The sequence below is a fragment of the Emydura macquarii genome, unplaced genomic scaffold, assembly GCF_026122565.2.
Source record: "Emydura macquarii macquarii isolate MOO-44397 ecotype Brisbane River unplaced genomic scaffold, CSIRO-AGI_Emac_v2 contig_67, whole genome shotgun sequence".
NCBI lineage: Eukaryota > Metazoa > Chordata > Testudines > Chelidae > Emydura > Emydura macquarii.
In genome coordinates, this window is record NW_027130204.1 from 12,898,618 (window position 1) to 12,922,053 (window position 23,436).

Here is a 23,436-nt window from a genome sequence, read left to right on the forward strand (position 1 = left end):
GCCTCTCTTTCCCATCAGCAAAACAGAGAAAAAGCTTCCCTTCAGGGTGTTTTGAGGACTAATTAATGACTTTAAAGCAGCTCAAGGGCTATTAGAGCGAAGTATTATTATACAGCAGATAGTGTTGATTGAATAATTTATTTGTCAAAATTGTTGGCCGTTTCTTAAAATCAGTCCCCCTCCCTACTCCCTAATTCGATACCTGTAATTGCAAAACTGTGTCTCGCTCATCAGCAGGACAAGGGTGGAGGACACTGAACAGTAACTTTTGTCCTTCATCAGAGTATTGAATGTATCAGTTTCTTGTGGAATGGTTTGCCACGTTTGCCTGAATAACCCCTGTGGGAGGGAGGGTGATGGCAAAGATTTAATTCTTTGCTAAATACATATAGTTTTTCTAAGAAGTGTGTGTCCTTGTTGCTGCACCCAGGAGCATGGTATCTGATCATATTGTTTTCTATATTCATTTAGATGGAGGAAATGATATGGAGCGCATGGATGGTATTGGGTATTTGGTCTGTCTGCCCCTGCTGAACAGAATATTACTGGGGTCTCCCGTACTATTGTTATGGACAAAGCCCCTGTGAACAGTTATATCTGTAAGTAGTTGACATTATGTTGGTCCTTTAATTTAAACTGAAGGCTTGTGCTGATTCAGGTCAGCATTACTGTGTGAACAAATGGATTTCAATTTCTTCTAATGTGGCTTGCGTTTGAAATTCCTCTGAGAGCATATATAGCAGGTTTGTGTTTGGCTGGGTATCTGCGTACGGGTTTCACTTCACACTCTCAACCATCTCATCACTGCAACTTTACAAACGTTTTTCATTTGTTTCTGCTGTTTTATTTGTGTGTGTATTATCGACGCAGTCTCATTTCCCCAGCCCTCTGCCCTACTGTAACAAAGCTCAGCCTCATGGATGTCAAAAACAGAATGAAAAAGAGAAATAACTCTGGGCAGAAAATGTTGCCTACTCCTAAGGGTCCCCTTCTCTCTCAGGCTTTGCTGGCTATTCTGGTTCATCAGCCAAATGTGGTGGTAGCAGGACACTTTAAATCACCTCTGTTACTTTCATTTTTATCAGTATCACTTGGGTACTAATCTGTCAAAAGAGACATCTGGAAGAGGAGCATGTTATCCGTGCTGACTGCCATCCTGAGCAGTTCTTTGATACTGTGGGACAATTGGTGGTTTGTGCATCTCTTCCTGGACCACCCCCAATGAATTCTTACAACACACAAAAAAAAAAAGACACACATAGCTAGTGAGAGAGAGACAATTTGCAACACTTTGCAGCTGCTACAACAGCCCTGGTGACTTTTCAGTACAACAGTGCGAATCTCTTGATTATTTCCCAAGCCAAAATTTGTTACAAATTCATTCCTTAGAGGATGCCACAATGAAAAACAAGCAAAATAATCACAATGATTAGTTATTGCTATTTTTTTAAAGACAGGCATGAATAAACAAAACACAAACAAGTTGTAAGCAATGGTTACTTCAATTACATCTTCTTTTGTTTGTCTGTTTGAGGAGAGCTTTCAGCACAGATTATGCCTTTGAGAGTGCGTCTATCCTTGGAGGGGATGCTGTTATCTTGTGCCAGGTCTACACTACAGATTTGTATTGGTATAACTACATCGCTCAGGGGTGTCCAGAGCAACATAGTTACATTGACGTAACCCTGCCACATAGACAGCGCTACACTTAATTTAAGACACTCTATGCCAATAGGAGAGCTTCTCCTATCACCGTGGCTACTGCCTCTTGGGGAGGTCAATTAACACACCAATGGGAAAAGCGCTTCTCTGGGCATAGGCGTGTCTTCACTTAAATGTAGACTGTCCTTGGTAACTACAATCCAAGTATGTTTTTCCTCAAATCAGCAGAGTCTTGTTTTAAGGTTTCTGGGTTTGTCTGAAATGGTACAATGGCACAGTTGCGCTGCTGTGGTGCTTCAGTGTAGAGGCCACCCATGCAAATGGGAGGGGTTCTTCTGTTGACCTACATTGGAGATTAGGTCAGTTTAGCTATGCCGCTCAGGAGTGTAGATTTTTCAGACCCCTGAGCAACACAGTTAACTTAATTTTTTAATGTAGACCAGGTCTCAGATAGCTAAAACAGTTCACAGATGGTAATGACGTTCCATTTAAGGGTTGGTGAGTCCTAAATAGTTTGTAATGGGCAAAGGTGAGTAATTTTGACTGTCTTAGGAAACCAAAGAAAGTATTTAAATTCAGTCACTTAAAAGAAGGCATTCCAGGAGTGGTCCTGAGACAGACAAATTAATGATGATTAGGAATCTTAAATTCAGATTAAATCCCATAGAGATTTATACGTAGCTCTTTTCATAATTTCACTTCAGGAGGAAGGCACACCTCTTTCAGGCATTTGGTTAGATTTAAATATCAGCTGCTGTCATTCATTCACTGACTCATCACCTTGACAAACGGAAAAGGTAGGAGTAGCCAAGGGAGACAGCAAGGGATTGGAAGGAGTGGTCCTTAGCTGCCTACCACAGGGTCTCTGGGCTCAATCCTAGAGGAGTTCCCTGCCCTCTACAAGAGGGGAAGTCATAAGCTTCAGGACCTAGAAGCAGAGACATCTGGGTCCCAGATGGGGAGGCTAAAGGTCTGGCATAAAGACCACTGGAATTTTGGTTTGTTCTGTTTATGCTTTTTCTGTTACCCCAGAAGGGGACTGAACTGAAAGGTGACCTGACCAGAAGGCCACGCCACAGAAGCATCAGTTTGCTGCGCAACCCAACCAATAGATGATGGGGGGAGGAGGGCACTAGAGGAGAACTTTCCTGAAACATCACATCTTGGCACAAGGGGGCACTGTGGCAGTGAATCTGTGATATTAACAGAAAATAGGGATCTCCAGGCTATGGCAAGTTTGTAATAATCTAATGTTACCAGGAATACAGTGTATATATTTTTATTAATGATTTTTGCATCAGTACTGAGGCTTGCCACCTGCAATAGATTTGTACATTTAGCATTTTTTGCATTGAGATTGTAGGCATTTGATATGTGCCATCGCAGTTCAGTTATTTTTCAATGCATCAACTGTGGCTACGCAAACTGATGTTTGGGATCTGTTGGTATACTGTAATCCCTCTGCGCTGGCTGGCTTCTCTATTTGGAAAATTCAACCTGCTTGACAGCAGCGAAGTCCTTGTCTCTGCTTCTCAGTCTGGAAACAAGTTGAAAATGCTAAAGGAGGAAACAAAGAAATAGGGATGGAAACCGTGGAGAGGGAAAAGGATTTGTTTACTTTATTCGGGTCCAATCCCTTCTCCCTTTGAAGTCAAAGGAAGTTTTGCCAATGACAGCTTATAGCTCTTTGAGGCTTTTGTTTATATGTGTGTCCAATGCCTAATATAATGTGTCTCTGATCTCTGTTAGGGGGAATCTCTAGTCACTACCATAACACAAGTAAAAAATGACTTCATTAGAAGCAGGTTGGGCTAGTTCTCAAACTCCTCTTCCATCCTTACTAATCAGCAGGACTCTAGCCTTTGAAATTATTGTTCTGTATTTGTGCATATATTGTTTGTTTATATTGGGATTCTCCAGCTGCCTCACATTGCTTTGAAACAAAATGTGAACAGGTATATTGCAGTTTTTCTGGGCAGAAGAGAAGAGCTGGAGTGGGGAAATAAGGTGGAGGGAAGGACAAAAATAAAAAGGAAAATGATAGATTTGTGAGTTTATTCAGCCTGTTTATGGTTAATAGCTTACAAACAGGAAACATCCTTAAGTTAGCATTACAGTACACTGGCCTGGGAGCCCTATAGGGCTTTCCCTGAGAGAGAAAAAACTTGAGACTTAACATCAGAGGGCAGGCAAAGAGTGGCCAAGAGTACATAGGGATGGCAGAGCCTTGTTTGTATTCAAGAAATGTCTGATAAGGCAGGAAGGGTTCAGATTTAAAACGTTAAACAGCCCCATCTTGTTATTGCCCTGCATTCCTCATTCATATTCATTTCAGTGTAGCCCCATGCAGAGATTGATGGCAGGCTCAAGCTTCAGAAAGGAATTTAAAATTTGATCTTCTCCATTTGAGCAGTTTGTTGGAGAAACAATATTTAAATATTTTTGTAAGTATTATTCCTGTAGGAAAGTAGCATTTAAGACTCTCCTGGGCTATATGCTCTTGACTTTTATATTTCTTCTTCACAAATGCCTGTCATTATGGAGGGGTGGAATTGCATCAAATTTAATTTACCACTGTTAGTATTTTACACAGCATCACTTCTGGAGAGAGGAACAAGGTAAATTTACAAGTTTGTTAGAAAAGCCAAAGTTCATCTGTTTGAACAGAGATCAAAAATTTATGGGCAGAATGTCAGGAAAGGCATAAATCATTTTGAAAATGTTACCACAAGAAATCATTGAAATTATTCAGGCTCTAAGAGCCACAGTACCATTTTATTTCTTCCCAGAAAAGGGAATATATTTCCTGAGCATATTTTAATGAGGAGTAATATGTCCCTTCGTGCTAGTTGTTTTTCAGAAGCTGTATAAATATTATGATGCAATAGAATGATGGTGTATGTGTTTGTATTTGGTATATTTGTTATATATTTCACATTGGAGCTAGATGTGAGACTTTCATGAATTCAGTGGTTACATAATTTAACTGGGTTTAAATATTCCCGTGAACAACATTATTGGTGAGTGAATATTCATATTTGCTTCTGATGGAGGATTTAGTTTGTCTTGCTGATAACAACTGATCTGTTATTATATAGAACCTTATTATGAAAGTTTTCCAGAGGGGTAGCCATGTTAGTCTGTATACAACAAAAACAACAAGAGTTCTGTAGCACTTTAAAGACTAACAAATTTAATTTCAGCGGGCATAAGCTTTCGTGAGCCTCAGCTCACTTCTTCAGATGCAGTTGGTACAAATGATACAGCAAATAGGAAGCATATAGAAGGCAACATTTACATATCCAAGGGCATAGATAACAATGGGGTAGGTGGATAGAAGCCGGGTACTTGAGGCTTAATGACAACCATTGAGTAGGAGGTGAGAATGGGTAGTCAGAGCAATTTACCTCTTGTAATGAGAGAGCCATTCCAAATCCCCGTTTAAACCCAGTTTGAATGTGTCAAGTTTGCAGATAATTTCTAACTCAGCAGTTTCTCTTTGAAGTCTGTTTTTGAAGTTTTTTTGGAGAAGTACAGCAACTTTCAGGTCTGCGATAGAGAGCCCTGGGAGACTGAAGTGTTCTCCACCTGGTTTATGGATGTTGTTATTTTTTATGTCTGATTTTTGTCCATTTATCCTTTTGCATAGTGATAGTCCAGTTTGGCCAATGTACATGGCAGAGGGGCATTGCTGGCACATGGTGGCATATAAAACATTAGTGGATGTGCAGGTGAATGAGCCCCTTACGGTGTGATTGATGTGGTTAGGACCAGTGATGCTGTCACTAGAGTTGATGTGTGGGCCGAGCTGGCAACGGGGTTTGTTGCAGGGATAGGTTCTGGGTTGGACTTTTTGTAGGGTGTATGGTTGCTGGTGAGTATTTGCTTCAGATAGGGGGGCTATCTGTAAGCCAGGATGGGTCTGCCGCCCACTGCCTGACCGAGAGACCTTCAGTAACAATGTCCTAATTCAGCAAAGCACTTCAGCATATGCTTCAGTAGGATTTTAGCATGTACTTAAGTGCATTGCTGAACTGGCAGTCCAAAAGCATCTGCCTCTGTGCTCTTTATCTTAACTATTAGTAGCCTGTACTCTTGATGCTGACAGCCCTGGATACACATCCTGTTGATGAATTATAGCGTCTCTGTCTGAAGCCATTTCACATTAAATTCAAACATGCAGCATACCTATATGTTGTCTTGATGTAACAGTACAATTTCCTGTTATTTTCTCAGCAAGCAGGTGGGTAATTAAGTTCCTTTTTGTTTGTGCTTTGCACTGTGGGAAAGAAAATCTGATACCACACATAAGAAAACTGTGATAGACACCTGCTAATTCCATTATACATCAGAGACTATATATACCTCTGGCTTTACTTAGCATAACCCACCTATGGGAGGGCTTTATTCTGTAATTAGACTTATCCAATTTGAAATTCTTTGTCCACATAAACACTTCTAGAGGGGAGTGAGAAATGGCAAAAGGAAAGAAAAGAAACACCCTTTAAAAGAAAACCCTTTACTCGTTAGAGCTCTCTGGGACACGAATCACTGCACGTGCCCCTATGTCTCCCACCCCAATCACACGCAACAACGTTAAGAGTAAACTGGAAGTTGGCTTCTCCTTCTGTTGCACATAAGGAAGTTCTGGAATGATATCTCACAGTACTTCCTTTAAATGGAGAAATGTCACTATTAGAGACGATAAGAGCAAGAAAGTAAACATTAAAAGCTAAGCTCATTCTCCCAGCACCTTAAAATTATTCTACCTCCCTCCCGTTGACGAAGAATATGCAACAGAAACATTTTCCCAGAACAAATGCTTTAAAACTGATAAAGCAAAAGGTTTTTTGTTGTTGTGCTATTGGCTTCACCTATGAATGAAGCCAAGATAGATCCAATATTGAGCTGGCCTATAGAACGTCTTGACATTTATTGAGAAACGTTACTTGGCAATATGTAAGACAAACAAACAGAAGTCTATTCTACCCAGAGTGAACTGAGACTAGAGAGGCTGCTTGAGACTAACGCAAAGAGACAGGTGTCAGGGTTAATACCAGCTGGGGAAAGCATGAGAACCCAGAAAGGAAGAGGATGCCTAATGTCATTTTAAGGTTTATGAGACTTTGGGGATCTATATTCTACTTATAAAATAGAATAAAGTGATTGATACCCTCACACTATCCCCCAAAAATCTTAACATGTCTCATATTTTCTGAAGGCAATTTGTGACCAATTTGTATTGAATCTGCTGTGTTTAACTTTTTAACTCCAATACATTCAACATTATGACTAATAAATCCTTTGTTATATTTTGGTATGTCTCTGTTAATCAGACTTGCGGAATCAAGACAAAAGATGTGATATTTGTTTTAATGGTTCCTTTTTTTGGACAAATATCTGTGTTTAATAATGTCACTTTTCCAGATATTTGTGTAGTACTGCCTGCTAGATATATTGTGTTTTAATTTATCTGTTTGTGTTTGCCGAGGGAGATGTGAAGCACCTTTCTAATGGTCAGAGTTGAAGCAGATGTAGGGCTGGGCATTTGAACTGTCCACAAATAGTTGGTCATTTGATTGGTCAAATATTGTCAGATAATGTCAAAAATAGTTAGATGTTTCAAAGCACTAATTTATTAGAACAGTAACAAAAAAGAGTAAGACTTTATGGTCTCTTAGCCTTACATACTTATGTCTAATTGCAAAACCAAGTTTTGTTAACTGAGCTATTTTAACTCAGAAAAATGTGAAACACAATGAAATGAGGTTCAAAAAAAGAGAGAGAATAATTGTCTTTTTTTAGCTATGTGAGGTTAGCCCTTAAACATGAAAGTTATTCAAGACTGAATAGTTACAAAAGAAAAACGGCATTAAAGAGAAATAAAACAAACATATGGGCACATAAAAGAAAAAGTAATTTTTAAATGCACTTAGGCTAGTTAATCAGGAGGAGGCCCAACTCTTCAACTATTTTACTTTTCATTATCATCTTTTTTCTTTATCAGCTTCAATTGCTTCATCTATATCTTTCTTGCCATCATCAAATTAATCAGTATTTTCTTCTTTTCATCTGATGAATTTTGAGTCAACTCTACATCTGCCACTTTCATCTCTAATCTTACATTGTGATACAGGGTCACCAGCTTTCCAGCAGTGGAGGTCTTCAGTCTAGTTCTGGTGTCTGAATGGATGATTCCCCAAACCAGTTTTGTTCTGCATTAGGAGTACTACACAAAAGTATTGAGTTTCTTCCCCGGAGGATAGAATGCAAGTAGAGATGACACACAACTGCTGATATAGGGAGGGGAGGGGCACAATGTAAAGATTCTGGAGGGTCATGTGACTGCCCCAAGTGTTGCCTCTGGGTGCAGAAATCTTCCAGCACTACCTCTTTGGGCCAGGGCAGCCAATCCTGCTGGCTCCTAGGGGGCTAGGGCTGCAGGAATGGTGAGCATGGGCCTCTCGGCCAGTCCCAGAAAGGGAACTCATAGTAACAAAGTTCTCCCCAGAACTCCTGTGTCCTTGTGGACTCTTCAAAGGGGTGGGGGGTAGGCGATGCCCCTAACTTGGGCTGAGCACAAGGAACCTGCTTCCAGTGACCATACGCCCGGCCTGGGGCCAACATGCTCTCCTTGCCCCACAGGCCTCTGCCACCTCCCCAGCTGGGCTCTCACAAGCAGCTTCCCCGCTGCACAAAGGCAGTGACTTGGAGCAGCCACCCTCACCTGGCAAGGGAAGAGGAACTGTGCCACCCTCTCCCAGGCATCACCTTTGAATACAAAGAGGACATGACACTTCCCACCATAAAATTTAGTGCTGTACTAAATGACACTGAAAAATAGCTGCTGGTACTTGTTTTAAAAGAACTTGACAATGCTTTTGACACCTGTTGAGAAAGCTGTCAGATCTTCAACATCACCATTAAAATGCTGCATCATAAGGACAGCACATCCATAACACAGAAGGTAAGGATATTCATTTATCAACAATACCGAAGCAGCTTTCATATTAGCCATGTTGTCGGTCGCAACTGAAATAACCTTTTGTGGACCCAATTAATTGATTGTTTTTATACTGATCAGCAATATATTGGGCAGTGTGTTGATGCTCAGTTCTGCATTGGAATGAGTAAAGCACTGGTTATGGAGTTATCGGGAAGTTTGACACCTTCCCTGGGAATATTGCTTCATCTATCGGACAGTAGAGGCATGTGAAGAGCTTGTGGAATAAGGACACCAACTCTCTCTTTCACATCATCCACTTGAGCAAGCAGGAGACTTCTCACAAGCTGTTTCCTTCTGGGTAGGTTGTAAACTGCCCTCAACCGATAGTCTAAAAACCTTATTCTACAGTTTTTCCATCTAAAATGATGTATGGCTGGCATTGATACCTCTATCAAGTATATGGTTAAGTTCGATTTTCTGGTCATGGGACAGTCAATTAAAAAACCTCTTAATACCACTTTGATGAACATCTGAAGACTTTACAGGAGTAGGAGTTTTTGATGCGGAAGCGGATGATGTAGCAAAATTCTTATTAGACGATGGAGAAATGAAATTAGCTTTACTTTCATTGTCACTCAGGACTCTGTCTTCATCAAAAGACCCTGTGCTTTATGAGCTGCTGCCAAAGACAAGTATAGAAGGAGAATGCACAGAAGAAAAATGTGATACAGATGAGTTTTCCCTTTCTTGCTCTTTGACTGCAATAATCTATCTTTGACGGTAGCTGGAAACCTACTGCAAGAATTCCCCAAGTGTCTCTCCATTCTATCTACATGTGTCACCTCTTCAGAAGAACAGAACTTGCACTTAGCTTTAACAGTTTTTCCATGTTCATGTCTAGTAAAAGGATTCCATACAAATGATTTTGGCTTTCCCCGACTCTGCCTAATTTATTATGTCACTATTATTAAAGTCTCACTGCTTCTGACGTGCTTTCTAGATTATGAAGTAGCTGCTGTATTTCAATTAACCAGTTTCGAATTGCTGCTCTTCCAGAAGATTCCAGCAAGTCAACATGTTTCTGGGCCTGCTGCCTCTTGGGAACCTTATAGATCCCAGATGGCATGTAGGGGGAGGGGAACAGTGGCACCGTATTCCTGCAGTAAACACAGTAGACTCATAATGGCAGGAGGAGGAGGGAACAGAGCAGTAAGAAAGGGGCTTCTACATAGATATGGTGCCGCACACCTGTTAGCTCTTCCAAAAAGGTGAGGTAGCATTAGCATGGAGTCGAGTGAGCAAGAGATTTGAGCAGGCTTGCTAACAGATGGAACCATAATGCAATCAAAAAAGTAGGCAGCCATCTACATTAAGACAGACTTGCTGGGATTTTGGTCAATGTCCGATTGGTCAAATAATAGTCGGTCAATTGCCATTATTGGATTGGTCAATTGACTGGGCTTGCCAAGGTTAAGCATGTGTCATGATAGAGCCTACTATTTATTATTTTATTATTTGTATTTTGATAGTGTCTAGAGGAAGACATAACTAATAAAATAAATTGGAAGTAGTTATTACTAATTACTACTAATTAATTATAATTGTAAATAGTAATTATTTAATTAAACGAAATTAAATTATACCACTACTATATATAAAAAACTTCTGTAAGATAAAATGTTGATGGGCCTATCCACCTCTGTCCTTAAACCAACCAAACCTTTTAATGAAACTACAGCAAAGGAACAAAGGAGTGAGTTTGGCTGAAATGCATTAGAATAATAGATGTTAGGGCTAAAAGGGACCATTATGATTGTTTAGTGTGACCTGCAGAACACAAATGTTATAGAATTTTTCACCCAATAATTTTTTGATTGAACCCAATAATTTGTGGTTGAACTAAATCCTATCTTTTAGAAAGACCTCCAGTCTTTCTTTATGGATAGTTCACTGCATCACTGGGTAAGCAGTTTCAATTGTTAATTACCCTTGTTACACTTCAGAAAAGTATATTTATGATGGCCCAGAAGTGCAAAATGTGTACAAATTCAGAAGAGACTAAACCTGTTCGATTATACATGCATGACATTGAGAACATAAATCCAGAATACCTGTCTGAGGCAATTTCCACTATGCTTATGACACAAATTTCATGGTAATGCATCAGTTCAGAAACCCAAAACTATTGAAATTAGGGGATTGTTCCAGTTTCAGGTTTAGAATCTAAATGGGCATTTCCTGTGCCGATTTAAACTGCCGATTTTAAAGGAACAACGTTAACTTGTCTAGGACCCAAAATACACAGTCATTAATAAAGGCTAAATCCTCAAGCACTCCTGGAAGAAGACACATATGATTGTTTAAAATCCCATTATACACTTGATTCCCGGTTGGTATCCTCGGTTATGAATAGCAAGACATGAATATTGGTGGGAGAGGCACTTAAATATTCAGGTTAATCCTTGCCCCTTTTGGACACATGATTCAGGATTTTACATTCTGTGATCCACTCCCGAGCTTTTATTTCAATAACAAGAAATGGCCAGTCATTTTTAATAAGCCTCTGTGGACCCTCATTTCATTTACATTTCCTGATCCTGAGTAAATTTTGCTTGACTTTTGAAGGTCCCTTTTGCATGTGTTCTTGATCTGACGCTTTCAAAAGTTGAGGAAAATTGCCATATTTTGAATAAAAAATAGACAAACAAGCTAGGGTATTTTGCCTTTCTACCGAGACTCATGCCTTAGAGCTCCAGTACAATACTGCAGTATAACATGCATGCAGACATTGCACAGCCACAGCACACTTTGTGTTGAACATGGCCAAGAACGGGAGAAATTAAACCCCTCATTACTCCAGCAGATGTTTCAGCCATTTGAGACAATAGCACTTTTACAGACTATTCTTCCCCTTCTTTCCAGGAGCAGTGCCAGCACACTCGAGGACAGGAAACTTGGCAGCCCCAGATGCCTTTCTTTATTAGTGCACTGCACCTCTTAACTTTTATTCTCACCTAGCTAAGGGTTCTGGAGAATAGAAGAGAGACTCTTGGAACCTAGAATCTCGGTGCTGGGGAAATCCTTTATCCTGGATTCAGCTCTGATTGTCTTACTGGAGTAAAAATGGCTTCATTTGTCCTTTCCTTTTTAAAAACAATTCCCCCTTAGATCACATGAATGCTGCTTTTTCTTGGGGTCGGAAGGAGCAGCTGCTGGTTAGTTATTAAAAGCTACAAAGGCTAACTCTGTCAGGTGCCATTAAAGTCAGGCATTGTAAAACACAGAGATAGACCATGACACTTGCTTGATGCTGATGTTCATGTCTTGTCTAGCAAGTTTTTCTTTGAAGCAACTGACTCTTTTTGGGAATGGAAAGAGAATAGACTGGTAGGTTAAGCAATTATACTAAAGATCACCTAAGATGATAAAGTGATGCATCATTCAGGAATTCAAATGTTCATTGAATTGCATCAGGTACATGTACCACCACTGAGGCAGCTGAATTGCTAATGAAACAGTGTCCATGATTGATAAGATGTTATTTCTACGTCTGCTCATGCATTTGCTCCTTTTTTTCTTTTTGCAAAATTATATCTGGTATTTTCATTAGGGATGGGTGATTCTGCTTGGATACCTTTTAAATGCTGCTTGTTACCACATTTTTGCGTGTAGTTGAGTGAGCAAGACATTTGAGCAGGCTGGCTAACAGATGGAATCTTCACTAGATCAAGCTTAGTTTGAGGTTCAAATATTTCAGGTTAAATTTTGTCTCCACTGTTTTTGTTCTGTTTGGTTTTTGTTTTACTTTCTTTGCACTTCTGGATCCTGGCTAGAAACAAGTTGCTGAGGTACTATCTTGGGGAGAAAGAACCTGCCTTCACAAGATTTCCAGCTCAGTTCGGTAGACTTAAGAAGTTTGAACAATCATATGAGCTCTTGGGTTCTTTTCCAAATAGAACCTCTTGATGTTTTTCCCTCATTGATCTCCATATTTATTTTTATACCCTAAATGAAACATGTTTGAATGATCACAGGAAACACATGGTGACTTTTTACATGATGGCAGTTTGTTGACAGTGCTGTTAAGTATGGGAGAGCAGCCTACATGGGTCCCTGAGTCATCTGTGGAGTCTCATTCAAGTCTTGTTTCCTTTTATCTGTGAATCAATTAACTTTTATCCATTCATTCCAGTGCTTTCATGCCAGTCCTTAATGGGGCAGAGGATTTGTAGTGTGGTGTGTATAGTCTTTCACCACTGGGCTACTAGTTCAAATTCAGCCCAAGTCAGTCATCACCCCAAGTCATTGTTTCCCCAGGATAGTTGTTTCAGTGGCTGAGGTCAAGTGACTTGATTCCTACTTCAGCAAAGCACCTAAGTATATCCTTAAGTTAAACACATGTTTAAAGTTAAGCATGTGCGTAGTGTTTGGCTGAATCAGGATTATAGAGGGATGTGATGTCAGTCTAGTTCCTCCTGGCCTAGTGTCTGTACACCATGATATCATCAAATTGACATCCTCATTGACAGTATCCATAGGGAAAGCTAAATACTGAATGTGATTATCTTTCCTAGAGGTTGTCATTCCAAAACCTAGGTGAGTGGCATGGAACAGAAGGGGATATGTATGAGGAAGTTTGCAATTCACCGCATATCCTATAACTGTTCTGATGATAGATAGAGGACTTCCTTTTCTAGCGCTGCCAATCTGGCACCATAATCAGCTCTAATTTAATTTCTTAATAGTATGTGCAGCAAGTGGAGCAAGAGAGAATAGCAAATGAATAGATGTTCCAGCTCTTGACTTTTACACAAGTCTTTTACACTGGGTTTTATAAAGGATTCTTGCGGTGAGATCTCTATTGATGCACTATTTTTGCCCATCATAGGAAACAGAGTTGTATCTTAGTCACACACAAACAATTCACCAACACAGTGATCTGGTTCCCTGGCTACATCTTCACTTTAAAAATGGATTCCACATATGTTACCAAGTTGTTGCTATATCTGGTTTTTGTGATGCCAATTAGCAACTGGTTAGGGTAAAATGGTCTTGTTGTGGAAGGTAACTCAGCCCTTGTGAGTGCAAGATAACAGGTGAAATAATCCCTACTCATTATGTTACACTGTAGGAACTGTGCCAGCCTGCCTGGGGTGTTTATAATTATTGAATCCCACTTGTGTTGAGGTACTTGACTTCGGTGAGGTGCCTGATGATAAGGTCTCAGTGAGTGAAAGCTCAGTATAAATACAACTAAATTAGTCTGACTCTGTTTCATAACTTGCAGGTGGTGGTTGCTGCTTCTGAAAGCACTGATCCTCCTTTGGTTTTATTACAGGACTCTGTAGAGGCCCCAGCTGCGGTGGGTTCCCAGTGCTACGCATCCACCTCGGATGTGCCCAGGGCCCAAGAATAATTTTTTGAGGCCCAGGACAAACTTGTAACATGGGCCCTCTCCCACACAATCCCTCATCCCATACATAGAATCTCGTGAGCCATGAAAAAAGTTTTCCTTGTGGTAATGGGGGTTGCAGCCTGGGCTGCGCCCCCCAGGGCCTCCGGGCCCCAGGAAAGTGTACCCTTTTCCCCTCCCCCCCCCATGTGTGCCTACGCTGCAGCTGGGATCATGCTTCCTGGTTAAGTGGAAAGACATGCACTACCTCTGCTTGAGCTAGAGCACTAAAAAGAGCAGCATAGCCAGTGCTAGCATGGTCAGCACTCAGGGGAGCTACCCTAGTCCAAACCTGCCCAGACCCCCCCAGATAAGTGTTTGAGCAGCTGACCTGTGCCTCCACCCATGCTACCCCCGGCTACACTGCTATTTTTCCTGCGTTAGCTGAAGCAGAGCTAAGGCATGCCTCTCTGCCTGAGCTGGGAAGTGTGCTCCCAGCTCAGATATAGATGTCCCCCTATGAGAGTTTAAAATCTAATTGGTTAAACAGACAGAAGTGTGATTATTCCAGTTTTATAGGCGAGGAACCTGAGTTACAGAGATTAGATGGCTTGCCCAAGATCACTCAGGAAATCTGACTGACTGTAATAGGAATTGAGCCCAGGTTTCCTGAGTCTTATTCTAGCATTGTAATCTTCTAGTGCCAAGACCGTGTTCCTTCCTTAATCTCGGAAACAATTCCGTGTTCTCCTAGGAGCTCTTTGACACATCGTACATGTTCTCTAATGTAGTTTTTATTTCCTAGTTAAACAACTTGGAAAGGTGTATCAGAAAGGAAAGGGTTTGGGGGGGGGGGCCTCCATCTGTTACAGTGATTCGGCATCTAAGATGATGCATATTATTTGGAAAAAGAATCCATTAAAAGCAGCAAGTTTGAAAGCCAAAACAAATGACAGGATGTGTGAGAGATTAGTTGTAAGGAGCATCTGTTATTAATACTGAAGAGTGCTTTTTGAAAATGAATGTGAAGCATTAACATGGATGCGAGAATGAATTTTAATGCTTTTCCACAAAGAGGATGAATGAGATTCATGTTGTTCGTTTAGTTTATGTAGAGGTACTGTTTTCATTTTTTGTGCTACCTCAGTTTTCCCAAACTTAAATCCAATCCTAGTTGATAAACAATTATCTAGAATCTTGGTGTGGTTGTGCACTTTCTCTGTGCGCCCCCATATGGTGTTGTCGTCTCTGTTTCCTCTTGGTTTTCCACCGCTTCATCCAGCCTCCAACACTTACCATCTGGACTGAAGCGACTTATCTCACTGGCTAGGTCATATAACAGTTACACCCCTTCTGGGGTACTCGAAGTCCAAAATAAACATAAGGAAATGTAAACACTTCCCTTCTTTCAGAGAGGACCTGAGAGGTAGCAGTCTCTGTTTCCTGGTCCTAGCTACCATTCTCTCCTGAAGTGAGAGCTCAAGGTATGTTCTCTCTCTCAGCCAGGCACCAGCTGAGCTGGACTCTCCCTTTATAGGTCCTTCCTTGAAGATTCTCACCTGCTTGAGGTGGGGCTGATGGGCCCATTAATTCTTTTCCTGAGACGTGGGTTTGTACACCCCGTCCCACTTTTTTATTGCTGAGCTTCCAAAGGGAGGTTAGCTTGTCAGTGACACAGAGAGCATAACGTGAGTTCTTCAGGAGCAGTAACCATACATTTCATACCCTGTCATGTGGTGAGGCTGTGGAGGAAAGGCAGGCGAGGATAACTTTCTGTTATGCAGTGGCAAGCAATGAAAGATTAGCTGCTGCAAGCAACTGTGACACGTTCCTGGGGATTTATTGATCTGGTTTTCCCACAGAACAAATTTTTCTCCAGCAGAGAAATCCACCTACTGTCAGGAACTGAAGGTGGTGTGTGTATGTGTGCGCACGTAAGTTTCATTGAGCCTAACAACCATGATGAATGAATGTGGTTTCCAAAGGTTTTTCTCAGGTGGCACCAAAGTACAAGTGTTCCAATAATCCATTGTTAGTTCTTTTTCTTTTGTTATTGACACTTCTCTGTAACTCACTGGGCACTGGTATTTATGAGGCATTTATAGAGTGCTCTCTTTCCAAGTTTATAATAGCAGCCCTTCTACTTTTTCGTCACTACCTCATTTGAAGGGTGACAGTGACTGTGCTGTTGCTGATATATGAAATGTGATTACTTGCCCACTGTTTATAAAGGGGGCTAGCATGAAGGGCTTGATTCATTTCCATTGACTTTAGTGGGACCTGGATCAGCTTTAGAGTGATTTGCACTGAGCCGGATACGGTGTATTCATTAGTTGTTACAGACTGTGTCAAGATAATACTTTGCATGAATATAGCAGCAACCTTCATCAAAGGATCTCAAAACACTTTTCAAATATTAAGACAATAAACCCTTATGAGATTAAGATTATCCTCTTTTTACATCTGGATTAGAGAAGCAGTGTGGTCTGGTGGGGACTGGACTGGGACTCAAAAGAGCTGGATTCTATTCCTGACTCTGTCAATAAACTCCTGTGTGATTTAGGCAAGTCATTTAACCTTTCTGTTCCTCCTCTTATTCTTTATTAAGATGTAAACTTTTTGGGGAAGGGCCTGTCTCTACCTATGTGTTCAGTGCCTCGCACAATGAGGACCTGGACCTGTAGACACTATTGTAATACAAAGATACATGGCCATCCAACATCTTGACAGTTGAAAGGAAACATGATGAAGTCAGTCAATGGTGCTTGGCTGTAGTGTGGGAGAAGAGCCCAATGTGCGAGCGACAGACCTTCCCACAGTGGTTACAGGTCCACTCGCCAGATGGAGATTGGAGCACGCTCTGCTTCTTGGCTTGCCTACAGGCCTCAGCCTGGGCTCTCTGATGACTCTCTGCAATACTGCACCAGTCTGGACCTGATTTCTCCAGACTGAGCGGTTGTGGGCAGGGCTCTCCCAGCTCTCAGCGGGAATGCTGAATTTCTTGAAACCCTGCTTGACCTTGTCGCTGTATTGGAGCTTTAGCCTTCCTCTGCACTACAGGTAATTCTTGTGTTGGCCATAGAGCACAACCCTCAGCAGACAATCTTGAGGCATGCGCTCCACGTGTCCCAGCCAGCAAAGCTTGCAAGCGTCCCGCATAGTCTGCATAGACTGTAGGCTGGTTCTCTCAAGGATCTTGTTGTTAGTGATCCATTGGTCCCAAGTGACTCCTCGATATTTCTGAGACGGGGAAGGTGGAAGCTGTTCAATCTCTGCTCCTGCTTGGAGTACGTGAACCAGCTTTCACAGCTGTAAAGGAGGGTACTGAGACCCTGAGAAGAGGGCAAAGAAAGTGCTGGGGTCATGGGAAAGTGGCTCAGGGAAATGTACTGAGCAATTGGAGGGGATGCAGCACGTGGCTGCCATCTACAGGGTCTCCAGGCTGGGACCCGGAGTAGTGGGTGGGCCTGGATCCCCACACACTCGCCACTGGGAAAGTGGCAGGATTGGACTGAGATACCTAACCCTCCCTCCCCCTAAAGGGGGAGACATAGACGGTGACATGGCTGAACCACGAAGAAGACACTGCATGGGTCTGCAGACAGAGAAGACGACAGGAGAGGCACCACCAGGAGAGGGCTCATCGTCTGGCAGAGGTAATCGCCACGACAGCCAGCAGGAGATGCAGCCATGGTGAGTGAATTCTGAGACACAGGAAAGAGGGAAACAGTTTGTATGTTCTGGCTGCTAAGCAGGCTCCTGTCATACTCTGAGCTGGTTGCTAGATTGTCTGGATTTAACTTGAAATATATCAGATCAAGTAACCGCAGTTTTAAATTATTTTGGGTGAAATCTTAGTCACATGGAAATTGGTCCCAAAAAGTCCATCGACTTCAACGGGACAGGGATTTTACCCTGAAACTTGAATTCATGCTTGCTTTCAAAACTCAAAGGGTAAGAATTCAGTGAGTGCCACTAAAAAACTATTTAGTTCTGCACACAGTTTAGATGCACACTTGCATACAGAAAATGCAAAATAGAGGGGCTAAATAGCTCAAGAGATTGATAATGCCATCTATAACCCTCTGTATCTAGTCCCTCATTGTAAATCACTCTCAATGTCTGGCAGTTGTTTCGGTGACTTATGTGAAAACAGCTGCCAGTCTAGCTCTAGTGGACAAATAACCGTATTACAAAAACTGCCACAATTTGGCATCTTTATTTGCAGTATCACCAGAAAGAGCAAGGACTGAACACTAGTGTAGTTTGATCTACTTCTCCCGCCTCTAATACCCTCATGTCAGCTAAGTGAGACAATATTTTTGAAACAAGAATATATTTTTATCTTAGTTTTTGATTAAAATAATCACAGAAGAGCCAATGTAAGGATTCTTTTTAAAAATTTTGGAATCTTCAGAATTGCTACTAATTTATTTAATATACCCCATTCATCTTCCTTCTAGTTGTCTGATAAGACTGTACAGGTCACCAATATATCTTTCCTGCTTAGCTACTGATATGACTTTCTAATGCATATGTGCACCAGCAGGGGCCACCATACGCCTCTGTAAACAATAACGCTGGTCAAATGAGAAAATAATTCAATGGTGGGAAAAAGCATCTGTTTCCTGATGTTCTCTGGATCCTCCTTAGGGATGAGTAATCCACTGAGACAGACGGCACCCTCACCAGCATGGCTAGGTGGGGATTTGGTAGGGGAAATAAACTCCCCTCATATCCCTACGAGGTCAGTTTGACCGGAGGCAAACTTCAATAGTTGGGGGGAGTCCAGACATCATGATTCTGAGTTAGCCTCTTAGTGCATCTCATGCATCAGATTAAAAAATGGATTTTCAAAGTAACATTGCAGTGAATGAGTGCTTGAACTTTTCTGAATTAAAGCATTTCCACAAAGGGTTGGACTAGCCACAGAAATTAACTTGTGTCTTTTCTTTTGCCAAAAATTTAAAAAATGGGCCAAAATGTTCTTGGTGTATTAATGCCAACTGTAGTAGTTAGGAGCTGGAATCCATCTTTTATATAACAATCAAGGACATCCCTGGTTTTGCCCATTTAAAAAAAAAAACAAAACCAATCAAATAAATAAATAAATCCAAGTTCATTTGTGTGCCTGGTTCAACCCTTTGTTGAAATGTTTTAATTCATGAAATCTGAAGTAATCAAAGCATGCAGGGTTCAGATAAACAGTCCTAGTTTTTGCTCATCTCCAGTAAAAAAACAAAAAACAAACCCATCTTATTTCTGGAAGCTCTTTCTTCAGAGATATGATCGGAAATGATTTCACAGTTGGGGATAGTCTCTCTCTCTCTCTCTCTCTCTCTCTCTCTCTCTCTCTCTCTCTCTCTCTCTCTCTCTCTCTCTCTTCCCCCCGCTCCCCGCCACCAAAAATCCCCATGCATCTGAACCCCATCACCTTCCCCCCCAGTTGCAGCACTCAGCATAATCTGGTCCAGAAGATGGTTTAACTGTGCTTGGGCAGGTAGCCTAATGTAAGGGGGAGCCTGGGATAAATAAATTAAAAAGATTTATGTCTTGGCACCTTTCAACCCATAGTATTTTAGAAGGGTAGCTCAAATACAGCTCAGCTCTCTTGTGAATGAATGTTACCACCAGCTGATGGTTTTTCAGTGGTCTGGGTTCTGGTTGAGGGTTCATCTCTTCTGGACCAAGGCCATATTGCCACTGTCATTGACATTAACTGCCACTCTTGTTGGCAGTCTTAGCAATGAAGCCAAGGATCAGTGGGTTTGGAGACGAACTCACTCCTTTCGCCTCTCTTCACATGGAGACATGATCCCTGTAGGTCCTGGTAGAGGTACATTGATGGGGCAGCATGGGAATTTTGCATTGCTTTTGTCTGTGACTTCTGTCTGTGCTTTCTATCATGACTAATTTGAGAATTGAAACCTACAGACTTAATCTAGCACAATGTGTGAACAGTAAATTCACTCAAACAAAATCCCTATATCTTCCTTATATAAATAGTTTTCCTAAAGTGAACATTTAATTTCTCTTATTAACAATAGTTTCTGCATGTTATGCAGAAGATGAATGGAAAATAGGAGAAAATTAGAGACCACAAGCACAATTTTCACCATGGTGTTATATCCCGATATCTGGGGATTTGATTGTTGGAAGAGGAGAATGGATAATGTGCGTCATCGGTGATCTAGATGGAAGTTGACTGTAACTTTTGCTGCTGCTTTATTCCTTATTCCATTGCCTTCAGTTGGAGTACTTTGTGGAGAGCTTGTAGAACCAAGCCCATAATTCATTTTTATCTTGTTGAATAATCAATGAAGTGCATTGAAAATAGCAATCTTGTTTTTAAGGATTCCCCCGCTCATGTTTTCCAGTTTTTCTTGTTGCTTCCTGCTGTTAATCCTGCCACCTGTTGGAAAGTAAACTTAAGCAGCTAATAGCAGATCAAATGATTTTACTTGTAAGGAGCGGGATGTAAAAGGTGATTTATTTCAGGGCGTGAATAACTTATCGGAATACAGCCAATGTATTTTTTATTATTTCTATTAAAATAGCAAAGTAGTTGTATTGGGTACCGTACAGACATATGGGAAAGACTCATTCACAGTTCCTAAAAGCTTGGAGTTTAAAGAAATAAGTATTTTTTCCTAATGTAATCACTTTTTGTTTTGTTTCTCTATTGTTTATCCTCTGTGAAGCTTAATAAGGTTTCTTTGTCAGCTAACTTTTTCTTCTGTTTGAACAAGTTCGGCTAAATTGGGTTTACTTTCACTACACCACTTTACTCAGCTGTGAGGAATCAAGTTAACTGACAGGATGCTAACTACATCTTTGGCTATGTCTACACTAGCACTTTTGTCGGTAAAACTTTTGTCGGTCAGGGGTGTGAAAAAAACACACACCCCTAACCGACATAAGTTTTCCTGACAAAGGCACTGGTGTGTACAGTGTTGTGTCAGCAGGGGACGCTCTCCCGCCAATATAGCTACCTTCGCTCATTGGGGGTGATTTAATTAGGCTGACGGGACAGAGTTCTCCCATCCGCAGAGAGCAGCTACATGGGAGACTTCCTGCAGCCGTGCTGTTGTAAGGTCTCTAGTATAGACATAGTTTTTATGGTTAGCGTAGACCAAGGCAAATCATTTTCAGCACTGCCAGCTAACTGTGATTAAAAATGGAAGGCCTAAGGGTTTAATAATTGGTAGCTGAATGTATGGTTCTGGTGTGGCTTTGTTTGATGCAAAGAGGTGGTGATGGGTGATTGTTCCTTTGATTAATCTAAGGCTATGGCTACACTGACGGCATCAGATCGACTTATCTGGATCGACTGAGCGGTCAGTGAAGACCCGCTCAGTCGATCCAGAAATCGACTTACTAAAACCACCTTCGCAAGTGGCGTAGCGCTGCGTTGACGGGAACACGGTTCCCGTCGGCGCAGTGCAGTGAAGACAGCACACAGAAGAGGAGCCCAGAAGTAGATGGGAGTTACACAAGATTTTTGCATAGATTGTATAACTCCTGTCGACTGCCGCCGAATCCCAAAGGTAAGTGTAGGCAAGGTCTTAACCAATTCAACCATCCCTACCTTTTAAACCAGAAACTTAGAAAAGAAGCTATTAAATAGGTGCAAGAAGGAAACAGTTAAGTGTGACTATATGTATTTTTTTGTGAGGGCAAATATGCTCCTTTTTCTGCTGGGATCTGCTTTCAAGATGTAAGCTTATCAGAGAGACACACAAAAGCATTTCCAGTTTGACAGCAGTAGGAAACAGGGGGTCTCACACCATTTGCTTGTGAACAAGATTACATATCATAAAGCTGTCACAAGCTGGTACTAATTTGACAGTTTGTTGGCTCAAGAGCCTCCAAGATTGCGAATGCAGGGGATGGAAATGTCTTGCTGATGCCATGAGGTTCTCACTGAAGGTTTTGATGAATGGGAGGCAAATTGCACGGGCAACTGATGTTGTCTTGGAAGAACCAAAAAAAAAAAAAGCCCTACAAACTTTGTATTCAAAATGTGTAACAATGAACAATGGAAAATTGTAGATGCATTAAAATTAGGAGTACTTTTATTTTTATGGTGGCCCACAATATATGGACCTTTTGTTGGTCAATTTTCAGAGGACTAGCCTCATAGCTAGTCTGTATGTTCTCTTTCTGTACCTGGCTGGGTCTTTTAAAAAGCTTTTTATAGTGGCTAAAGTCTATTGGTCAGAAGCTGGAATGATAGGTCAGCACTAGACTTCATTAAAAACTGACTTTGTGTCCCTTGGGACAGGGACTGGTGAGGGGCAGCGAAGATGAGCGGGAAGAAAGGAGGCAAGATGGCTGGTATGAAAAATGGATGAGGAGAGAGGAGGATTAGAGATGAAAGATTGACAACATATGTGGAAGAGACTAGGAAAAGCAGAAATTTCCTTTGTTCCAACCATGATTTTAAGGGTCGTTTCTGCCATATTTCAAAGGCAATCTCAGAATCCATTTTGGCCAGTGGTGAATGAACACTAAAAATATCATTTTATTTCGTGCTTTACACCCAACAAAGCACCAATTACCTTAGGGTTAGAACAATACTGAACACCAGTCCAGAAACTACTTAAATTCTGGGAAAACTCAGATCTGAATTTCTTAACTTGAATGCATTTCTTAATCTACATGGTCAATGGGCCCTTATCTTTATAAACAAATGATGATATATATGCCCCCAACCCATAGTAGTCGCTGGGTGCCTTAAATAAAGGTACTCAGATGATATATTCATAAAGAGCAACATTATCTTTGAGTCCATCACTTTAAATGAGCTGCAATATAAACCACAAATGTGAATAGCGTTTTATCTATTGAATAACATAGAATCATAGAAAATTAGGGTTGGACTATTAGGGCTCCAGCCCCCTGCTCAAAGCAGGACCAACCCCAACTAAATCATCCCAGCCAGGGCTTTGTCAAGCCACAGCTTAAAAAACCTCTAAGAATTGAGATTTTACCACCTCCCTAGGTAACCAATTCCCAGTGCTTCACCACCCTTCTAGCGAAAAAGTTTTTCCTAATATCCAACCTACACTTCCCCCACTGCAACTTGAGACCATTGCTCCTTGTTTTGTCATCTGCCACCACTGAGAACAGCCTAGTTCCTTCTTTCCTGGAACCCCCCATTCAGGTAGTTGAGGGCTGCTATCAAATCCCCCCCTCACTCTTCTCTTCTGCAGACTAAACAAGCCTAGTTCCCTCAACCTCTCCTCAGAAGTCATGTGCTCCAGCCCCCTAATAATTTTTGTTGCCCTCTGATGGACTTTCCAATTTGTCCACATTCTCCCTGTAGTAGGGGGCCCAAAACTGATATAATAAGCATTGGTGAGAAGATACGGTTTGGTCATTTGACCTTATGTAAGTGGAATTTAGTAGTAGTCCAGCCAAACAAGCAAATAAC

The 23,436-nt window shown here is 41.3% G+C and overlaps 1 long non-coding RNA gene across 1 annotated transcript in view; it reads left to right on the forward strand.

Moving 5' to 3' along the window:
* LOC137143770 (uncharacterized) overlaps nucleotides 1–23,436 on the forward strand; it is a 142,836-nt gene that overhangs the window by 19,306 nt on the left and 100,094 nt on the right. Inside the window, exon 2 of the long non-coding RNA XR_010917258.1 lies at nucleotides 472–599. This is a non-coding gene — a long non-coding RNA (uncharacterized lncRNA). The remainder of the gene's footprint in view (nucleotides 1–471; nucleotides 600–23,436) is intronic.